General features: G+C 44.3%; 1 pseudogene; it reads right to left on the bottom strand.

Moving 5' to 3' along the window:
• Window positions 1–7620: 7620 nt before the first annotated feature.
• LOC129681940 (anamorsin-like) lies at window positions 7621–8861 on the bottom strand (annotated as a pseudogene).
• Between the last annotated feature and the right edge of the window lie 941 nt (window positions 8862–9802).

Below are 9802 nucleotides of genomic sequence, written 5' to 3'. Positions count from 1 at the left end.
TTTTTGTTTGCCCCTTCCTCGCAGTGGCCAGAATATTTTCTTGGATGCTGCAGTCACTCAGTGAACCACTTGTTTAGTCCAATAGTGTGGATCACCAAACACTGGACATAAAGGAAACTTCCAGAGAGCAGCATGATACATGAGTGTCTCTGGGTGCCCGCTGGTAATTCTGCCCCCATTTTGGTTGGTTATTCTGAGGCATTCACAAGTAATAGTATTTCCTTGTGGGTTTTAGCTTCTCCTATGTATTAAAAATACCTGACAGTAGTTGAAAATTTTAGTTGTAGCTTAAATTTAGAGTGCTCCCACTCACTAGCAGGACTAACTTTAGTGTCAAATAATTTCACTGGACCTTAATTTTCTCTGCTGTAGAGTGAGAGATCGGGCGGCATTGACCTCACTGAGACATTCTGAGGATTGTGAGACCATTTGTATGAAAATGCATTATACTGTGATGTTAAGTGGTAATGATTGTTCAATAAATCTTTCCCATTACTATTTTACATTGTCAAGGTATTCTGGAGTACTACCCCTTAAAATAGGGCATGTAATAAAAGTTGACAATTCCATGCAAACACACACACACACTCACAAATGCAGTCAAGAAGCAAAAAGAAGAAAACCTATCAAAATTTTGTAAGATTTTGTAACCATTTAAATTCCTTGTTATCCAGCCATCTCATGTCTTTAATCCCAGTACTCAGAAAGCAGAGTCTGGCAGATCTCTGTGAGTTTGAGGCCAGCGTAGACTACATAGTGATTTCCAGGGCAGCCAGGGCTACAGAGTAAGACACTCTCTCTTCTCTCTCTCTCTCTCAAAGCAAAAGCAAAACAAAACAAATCTAGTTAGTTTTTTGTTGTTGTTGTTGTTAAATCTCAGTTCTCTTTCTTTCCAGTGATTGGCAACTGTAAAAGAAACTTTGATTCACCAGATGTAATTGTCACCTTGGAGGCTTACTGCCAAATAATCTCACCCTTTCTGGTTCTTTTTCAATTCTTGCTGGCTGGTTCAACTCAGCTGTTCTATCTCAAAACTCCTCTCCGAGCTGATTCAAACTGGCTTCTCTCAGCTTCTGAATTGCTTAGCTTCTGAACTCCACAGACTAAACTGCACCAAACTGCCTGTATTGAACTGTATTGTGTTGTATTGTATTTTATTTGTATTGTATCTACTGTACTGAACTCTCCTGTATTGTCTTCTTTACTGACCTCTCTACTGTAATCTACTCTACAGTATTCTCTTCCCTACTGTCTCTCTATTGTACCCCACTCTACATTCTCAACTTTACTGTACTGCTCTTAAATAGCTTCTCTTTCCTGTCTGTTCTTGTGAGAGTTGGGTGTATTTGATCTCTGACTCATTCTGTAAAATCTTTCTCTGATTCATCACTTTGTCTGCCCCTCAATTAAACATCACTTCAAACATGAGTGCTTCCTTCTACAAACTAACTTTACTTTCATTGTTTGGGATTAAAGGTATATACTAAGGGCGTGTCTGTATTCCAGCCAGAGGGATTAAAGGTGTGTCACTCCAGCCAGAGCACACAGACCAATCTCTTTGGTTTGTTCTGGCATTTGCATTTCTGGGCAACTCTGCCTCACCTCTTAAGGCTAGCTCCTAGTCTGTCATTCATATATCAACTTAAGTATTTGAAATTATATAGACCCATATTAGCTGAAGTTTGCCATGTTTCTAAATAAAAATTTCTCTATGGGCAACAAAGTTATAAGAAAAGGGTTCACCTTCCCTTTGAGCGAAAAAGAGGGTATCTGGTGACCTTGGTTCCTTGCCCCACAGTCCCTGTTTTCAGGGACTGATAAAAACATGTATATTAGTCAGGGTTCTCTAGAGAAACAAAACTTAGGATGAAGATAGATAGGTAGGTAGATAGATAGATAGATGAGATTTGTTAGAACTGACTTAAAGGCTCTGATCAAACTAATCCAACAATGGCTCCTATTAACGGAAGGTCCAAGAGTCCAGTGGTTATTCAGTCCACAAGGCGAGATGTCTCCAATGGTCTTCAGTGTATGTTGGAATCCTGAAGTGGTATGTAATGCCAGTGAAGGAATGGACTTGCTAGTGAGGCTAGAGCAAGCAGGCAAAGAGCGAGCCTCCTTCTTCCATGTCCTTCTATAGACTTCCAGCAAAAGGCACGGCTCAGATTAGAGTCCAGTCTTCTCATCTCCAAAGCTTTAGATTAAAGGTGTGTTTTCCCATCTCAAAGATCTCGGATTATAAGGAATTATTCCTCCTGCGTGCAGCAGAGAGAAGTGAGTTTACTTCAGCTATTCTTATTTATATGCCTCTGTGGAAAAACTTTTTTTTGCCATGTGGCTTGTCCTGTGATTGAATGCCTTACTCACAGGAGTCATCTTAACTTTCCGAGTATAAATGTCTGATGCTCTGATTAAAGTTGGCTATTGCATGAGACTTCAGTCTGCCTCATTTTTAGGTCCTGCTCTCCCAGGTTTCATATGCCAACTAGGTCAGCAACGAAGATGGTGGTGGTGCAGAGCTGAAAATACTATGCTTTTATGAATCATCTACAGCTTTGTCTTTTTCTGACTTTAATCTCTGACTTGCAATTTAATCATCTATCTATATCTATTTATACATCTCTTTATGAAAAACTAAAGCTTTTATTTACATTTCAAGAATACTGAAACACTAAAATAGACATTTGGAAACTATAATACATACTGGTTTTCAATTCATGTGAATAAATGTAAAGAATAATTCTAAACAAAGAAAATAACTAAGAACTGTGGCAAGAGTTGCAAGTCCAATGAATGATAATAATCTAGATGGAATGGAGGCAGTTTGAGAAGTTATTCTTTCTGAATGTTCCTGTATGGATTTCTTGGTTGTGATAGATAGTTGTCTATAAACCCAAAACTCAATGTTGAGTTTCTCCTCCTAAATAACTGGACTCCAGAGCAGGCCAGCTAACACAGGGTGGTACCTGTTGGCTTACCCGTACTCTCTCACGAACCAATGAAGCAAGACAAGCCTAAAGTCACAGAAATACTTGTCCAGTAACCTTTGTTGAATGCCAAAAATTCTCCCCTGGAACACGATCTCCTCAGTCTTCCCATCTCATGCCCCTGGTTGCTCAAAGTGCAAAGTGAGGAGTCATCGTTTGACCCATCACCCTCACGTCCTGCCAATAAATCAGTCAAAATCAACAGCTCCATCTGTGTAAGGTTTCACAACTCTGTCCTCACTGTTCCTTCTCATTGCAGCAATCCAGTCCAGACCTTCCCACAGTTGGCCTCCTTCTGATTAACACTCATCTGGTTCTAGGCTCCCACATTTGCTCTGCAATGGCAATAAGAGTGGTTTCAAAATCTGTGTCTGGTCATTCCACTCCTCTATGAAATCCTACTCATCTTCCACCACAGTGAAATAAAACCCAAGGTTTTTTTTTTTTTTTATCTTTTTTTAATTTTTATTTTTTTATATTAATTACAGTTTATTTACTTTGTATCCCAGCTGTAGCCCTCTCCCTCATTCCCTCCCAATTCACCCCCTCCCTCATCTGCTCCCTGCCCCTCTCTAAGTCCACTGATAGAGGAGGTCCTTCTCCCCTTCCATCTGACCCTAGCTTATCAGGTCTCATCAGGACTGGCTGCAATGTCCTCTTCTGTGGCCTAGCAAGGCTGCTCCTTATTCAAGGTGCAGGGGAGTTCAAAGAGCCAGCCATGGAGCTCATGTCAGAGACAGTCCTTGTTTCCCTTACTATGGAAACCCACTTGGATACTGAGCTGCCATGGGCTATGTCTGAGCAGGCGTTGTAGGTTATATCCACGCATGGTCCCTGGTTGGAGAATCATTCTCAGAAAGGATCCCTGTGCCCATATATATTTGGTCCTTGTGGAGCTCCTATCCGCTCCAGGTCTTACCTTCTTTCATATGGTTCCCTGTACTCTGCTGAAGGTTTGGTTATGAGTCTCAGCATCTGCTTTGATACACTGCTAGGTAGAGTCTTTCAGAGGCCCTCTGTGCCTGTCCTGTTTCTTGTTTTCTCCTACATCCAATGTCTTTCTAAGTGAGGATTGATCATCTTACCCCAGGTCCTCCTTCTTGTTTAGCTTCTTTAGGTGTACAGATTTCAGTATGTTTATCCTATCTTTTAGGTCTAGTATCCACTCATAAGTGAGTATAAAACCCAAGTTTTTGTGTTGGTCTGTGAGACTGTCACTTGACCAAGCTCTTACTCAGTCTTCTGACTTCATCTCTACTCTTCCTCTACCTTCGGACCCTTCAGCTACTACTCTGCAGCCACCAGGCTCTTTGTTTCCCCAATCTCTTTGGTTTTGTTCTGTCATTTGCATTTTCTAGGCATCTTTCCTCTGCCTCACCTCTTAAGTCTAGCTCCTAGTCTGTCATTCATATATCAACTTAAATAACTCAACCCTTCTCTACATAACCCCTCAGACTCTCAGATCTAGGGCAGTGCTGTCCTATTAAAAATCCCCCCAGCCCCAAAACAGGATTTCTCTGTGTAGCCTTGGCTGTCCTGGACTTACTTTTATAGACCAGGCCGGCCTTGAACTCAGAGATCATCCTGCCTCTGCTGCCTCCACACGTGCTGGGATCACAGGTGTGCGCCATTACACCTACCTAAACTATTTTGTTTTGTTTTGTTCCTTTTTAGAGATAGGCTTTCTCTGTGTCACCTTAGCTGTCCTGGAACTCGCACACAGGTTGGCCTCGAACTCCCAGAGATTTGCCTGCCTTTCCTTCCCAAGTGCTGGGCGTAAAGGCGTGCGCCACCACAGCCTGGCTCCTATTAAACTCTTGAGGGAACATTGCTATTGTTTGTTTTGAGATGGAGACCTCTCTCTGTTGACCAAGCTCAAATTGAACTAGCAGAACTTAAGTAATTCTGCCTGGCTCCCCAATTGCTAAGACTACAGGTACACACCACTGTCACCCATTTTGCTAGCTATTAATTTTTAAATTGTTTTTACACACCTGTCTCTTACCCAACCCACAGGAGATGGCTTTCTGAGCAGAACACAAATAGCACATTCCCTAAATCAAAAATCAGTATGTGGGATCTCATGAAATTGAAAAGCACCTGGTAGGCAAAGCTGTCATTTGGACTTAATGGCAGACTACTGAGTGGGAAGAGATTTTTACCACCTCCATATCTGATAGAAGACCAAGATCCAAAATGTAAAAAGAACCCAAGAAAGCAGATATCCAAAAAACATAAACAAATAATCTAATTAAAACTGGAATACAGATCTATTCTCAAAAGAGGAAACTCAAATGGCTGAGAAACACTTAAATGCTCAACCACCTTAGCCACCTAGGAAATGCAAATCCAAACCACCCTGAGATCCCATCTTACACCTCTTAGAAAGGAAGATCGGTAACAAAGGACAGATCATGCTGGAGAGGATGTGGCACGAAGGGAGCGCTCCCGCATTGCTGGTGGGAGCGCAAACTTGTACCAATTTGAAAAATCACCAGGGCGGTTTCTCAGGAACTTGGGACTCAGTCAACCTCAGACCCAGCTGTACCACTCCTGGGCATCTACCCAAAGGACGTTCCACCCTATCACAAGAACATGTGCTTAACGATGTTCACAGCAGCTTTATTCATAATATCCAGAAACTGGAAACAACCTAGGTTTTCTTTAACGGAAGAATGCATAAAGAAAATGAGGCACATTTGCACAACAGAATACTACTCAGCTCTTTGTTGTTGTTGTTGTTGTTTTTAATAATGACATCATGACATTTGCAGGCAAATGGATGGGGCCAGAAAAACAAAACAAAACAAAACAACACGACAACAGCAATAAAACATCCTGAGCAAGGTAACCAAGATCCAGAAAGAGAAATATTTGTTTATAGGTGGTTATTAGCTGTTAAGAAGATGAGAGCCAAGCTACAGTCTGTAGCTTGACCCAGGGAGGTTAGGCATAAAGGAAGGGACAAGGGAGGGAGAAGACACATGAATCTCCCAGGGAGGGGGAATAGAATAGATTTTATGCTTGGGCTGGGGGTGGGTGGGGATGGTAGTGGGAAGATCAGGTGCGTAGGGGGAGGAGAGAGAGGAGAGAGAGAGAGAATGGGGGAGAGACAGTTGGAATTAAGGGACGTTTGAGGGACGATGTGTAAATCTGGCGCAGCGGAAACTTTCTAAAATACGTAAAGGTGCTCCTAATAACTGGGGTGTGAAGTCTCAACTGGCTGTCTCTTGTCACCAAATGAAGCCTTCAGGAGCCAGGCTGGGTTGCATTCAGTTGAGTTGTTGGCCAAGGGGGGAGGGGTCCCAAGGCAAACCTTAAACAACCCATGCTGATGGTAGGACAAAGGGTTGCTCTCTACAAACTGACAGCAGGGCCCCATTGCTGTGGACAACGCCCACTCAACTCACTTAACGTGGAGAAGTTGAGTTGGTGCCTACCTCAGCTTTTACCCCTGCAGTCTAGTTTCTTTGGTGCAGGAAAGTACTCTGCAGGCTGCTAAAAGAAAAATGTAAACATCAGCACAGCCACAAAAGTTTTGACGGACAACATGTCTTCCCTGCACAAGATGCTAAGGCAATAGTGGCACAGCAGTTATAGGAATAGCCAACTAACGTCTGATTTGACTTCAGGAGACGAAACCCATACCCGAGATTGCCAGGATAACCAAGAACCAGAAACTAGATAGCCCAGAGACCTAGGGTAAAAACAAACACTACTGGTCTAACAAGAAAAGTAGCAATAAAATTATTCCTATTGATTGATATTCTGTTTTATGTATAGATCAGTGCCTTTTTCAGTCATCCAGAGAAGCTTCTTCAAGCAACAGACAGGAACAGACGCAGAGACCCACAGCTAGACAATACTCAGAGTGCCTAAATAGTATATCTTCATCAAATTCCTCCCCTCAGAGCACAGGAAACCCCAGGGAAGAGGAGGCAGAAAGAATGTAAGAGCCAGAGGGGATGGGGGATGTCAGAAGAACAAGGCCTATAAACCAGCTAAGCAAGGTGCATATGAGCTCACAGAGATCGAAGCAGCATGCACAGAGCCTGCATGGGTCTGGACTAGGTTGTGTGTGTGTGTGTGTGTATTACAGCTATCAGCTTAGTTTTTGTTTTTATTTATTTATTTTTGTTTTTTACATAGAAACACGAACGTTTAGTACCTATTGTTTAACAATAATGATAACAGGACAGATCAGCACTACAGCAAGATTGGGTGGGTGAGAAAGACAAGACAAGAAGGATCACAGCAACAGGGGGAGTGACTTCTTTGGAGCCCCTGAGGTCCTTTGACAGCTTACCCATGGCTCCCAGAATTACCGAGGACGACCAGTGGGTGGCAGCGTCGATGAGCGGAACCTGGACCGTACACAGCGCTGCAGCACAGATATTCAAGATGTCTAGCTCAAGGGTGGAGGGAGTGAGCATTGTAACATCAGGAGTGGAGTTTCTCAGGGCACACCCCTTTCTCCTAATTCTGTGAAGAGGCAGGGCTCCGCTTTGCTCCAAGCCTCTCCCGGCCAAGGTTTTCAGAGTGGTTGAACCCAGAGGTGGGAGGAGGCAGTGGCGGGAGCCGAGGGATAGAAATTGGCTGGAGGAGCAGGAGGTGTGTGTGCTTGAGCTTCCTCCTAGGCATCCTGGAGATTGCTATTGCTCAGGAGCACCGGATCTCCAGGCTTGAAGGCTGGCATCCCAAGGAAGGGGCGGTTGGCCCAGCAGAAAGCGCTGCCCAGGTAGCAATTTGCACAGGCTGTGAGCTCTGCTCCTCTGACCCCTCTCTTTCCGGTGCTTCTGCAAGACCACAGGTGTAGTTCTTTCAGGACTACGACTCTGTTTTCTCTTCCCTTCCCAGCTGCAGGGAGCCTGGGTCCGGCTTCTTCAAATCTTCTGGATCTAGCAGCCCGAGTCAGAGACCCATGTCGTCATCCTCCACGTCATTGGCTGAGAGGGTCCAGAGCTTGGCAGCAGCGGGCTCCATCCACAACAGGCTTCACTGAAGAAGACATCTTGTCGATGGAAAGCTTAAGCTGGCTAGAAGAGTCCACTTCAGAGCTTGGCTTCCTGCCGGTGAGGCGAGCTGTCAGGCCGTCGCTGGGTAGCACAGATATTCCTGGACAGACTGCTCCTCCGTGGGGCTTACGGACCCCCGCTGTAACTCTCTTCCACAAGGCCAGGAAGTCAGGGCCGAATACAGCTTAGTGGCTGTCTTCATTTTGTCATTGTTAGCTACAGTTGTCTCCACCGGTTCTTTCAAGGAAAGACATCCTCCTGGCCAAAGGATTCCCACCATCTCAGCCAGAACCTCAACACCGTGCAGAGAGGGTACTTCCTCGGATTTACACCCGATGAGATAAACATGGGAGCCGGATTGTTGTTGTTATCATTAGTTTGGGGTTTTGGAGACAGTGTTTCTTCTGTCCGGATGCGAAGCTGAGTAGACTGCAGCAGCGGGCTGGTGTTTTCCATGAACAATTGGCCTTTGCTGCCCGTTGACCCTTGAAGTCTATGTACCAGTTTTTTAGGTCTTCCTTAGGAGATGACTTGTCCCAGAAAACTGCAACAAGCTGGCCGGGGGAGATCCCAAACTCTGCCTTTGCTGCAGTGCTAACGGACCTAAAAGCTACTTCCTCCTAGCCTGAATACCCGCTTCGCAGAGGCCTTTCTGTCTCCCTGCCTGGCTTCGTATTTTTATGGAACTTCTGAGTGTTTGAATAAGAGGGTCGTCTGATTCTTGTGCCTGCTCTTGGAACTCTTTTCTTCCTGTTGGGTTGCCATGTCCAATTTCAAAATGATGGGTTTTTTTTTTTTTTTTCTGTATCTTATTATATTTTATTCTGTTACATTTGGTTGTTATCTCTTCGAAGCCCATTTGTCTCTAATGAGAGTCAGAAAGGGATTGGATGGGGTAGGAGGGAGGAGTAGAAGGACTGGAAACTACAATCAGAATATAATGTATGAGAAAAGAATCTATTTTCAATAAAAGAAAAAAAATGGAAAAAAATAGAGGAATGGTCTAAAGATTAGGCCAAATAGAGGCCATTTTTACATTTTATGGTAAAAAAAAAAGTAATCACTAATCATTCCTCCCTATTTTTTAACCTTTTAGATAACTTAATATTGTATAAATTACTTGTAAACTACAGGTTCATTATGGTTTGGCAGGGTTAGAGCTAAACCTTAAAAGCCCTTAGAGAAACGTGATGTGGGACAATGTCGCCCCCTATAGGTCCTTGGCATGCCCCGCCCACCTGTCAGAGCCGGTCCTGCAGCTTAAATCACGCCTGGCCTCAGATTTCAGAAGGGCTGGGAACACAGTGACAAGACATTTGGTCCTTAGCTCATGAAGCTGATGATCTGGAGCCGCACAGGAGGGCGGAAAGCGGGGAGAGCCATCAGTGCCCAGAAAAACTCCGTAAGACGTAAGCGTGCCATCACTGAGATGGTGAAGAAAGGGAGCAGTGTCACGGTGCCCCGTCCCACTCTACCTCACCTCGTTGTGCCTAAAAAGTGAGCAGAATGGCGTCACCAGGCTGGCCACTAAGGACGCATTCTTATCACTGTGCTTCTAGAAGAACACAGTCCAGGGCCGGCTGAAGGACGGTCAGTGGGAGGCAGGCTGGGTCCCGAGAGAAACTAGGTCCGAGACCTGAGGAGTGCCTGCGTCAGCTTTTTGCCCATCTCATTCCAACTTGGTTCATACCTGTCTTCTTGACTTAGAATTAACTTTTTTCTTTTCTTATTTCTCTGTCCCATTTCCTACAGCCCCACCACAAGAGCAAAGCAAGGCTTGCAAAGCAGTCAGGCTCTTCT

The sequence above is a fragment of the Psammomys obesus genome, unplaced genomic scaffold, assembly GCF_907164565.1.
Source record: "Psammomys obesus unplaced genomic scaffold, mPsaObe1.curated_primary_1811, whole genome shotgun sequence".
NCBI lineage: Eukaryota > Metazoa > Chordata > Mammalia > Rodentia > Muridae > Psammomys > Psammomys obesus.
The sequence above is the reverse complement of the archived record's forward strand: the minus strand, read 5'-3'. Positions and strand labels throughout refer to the sequence as shown.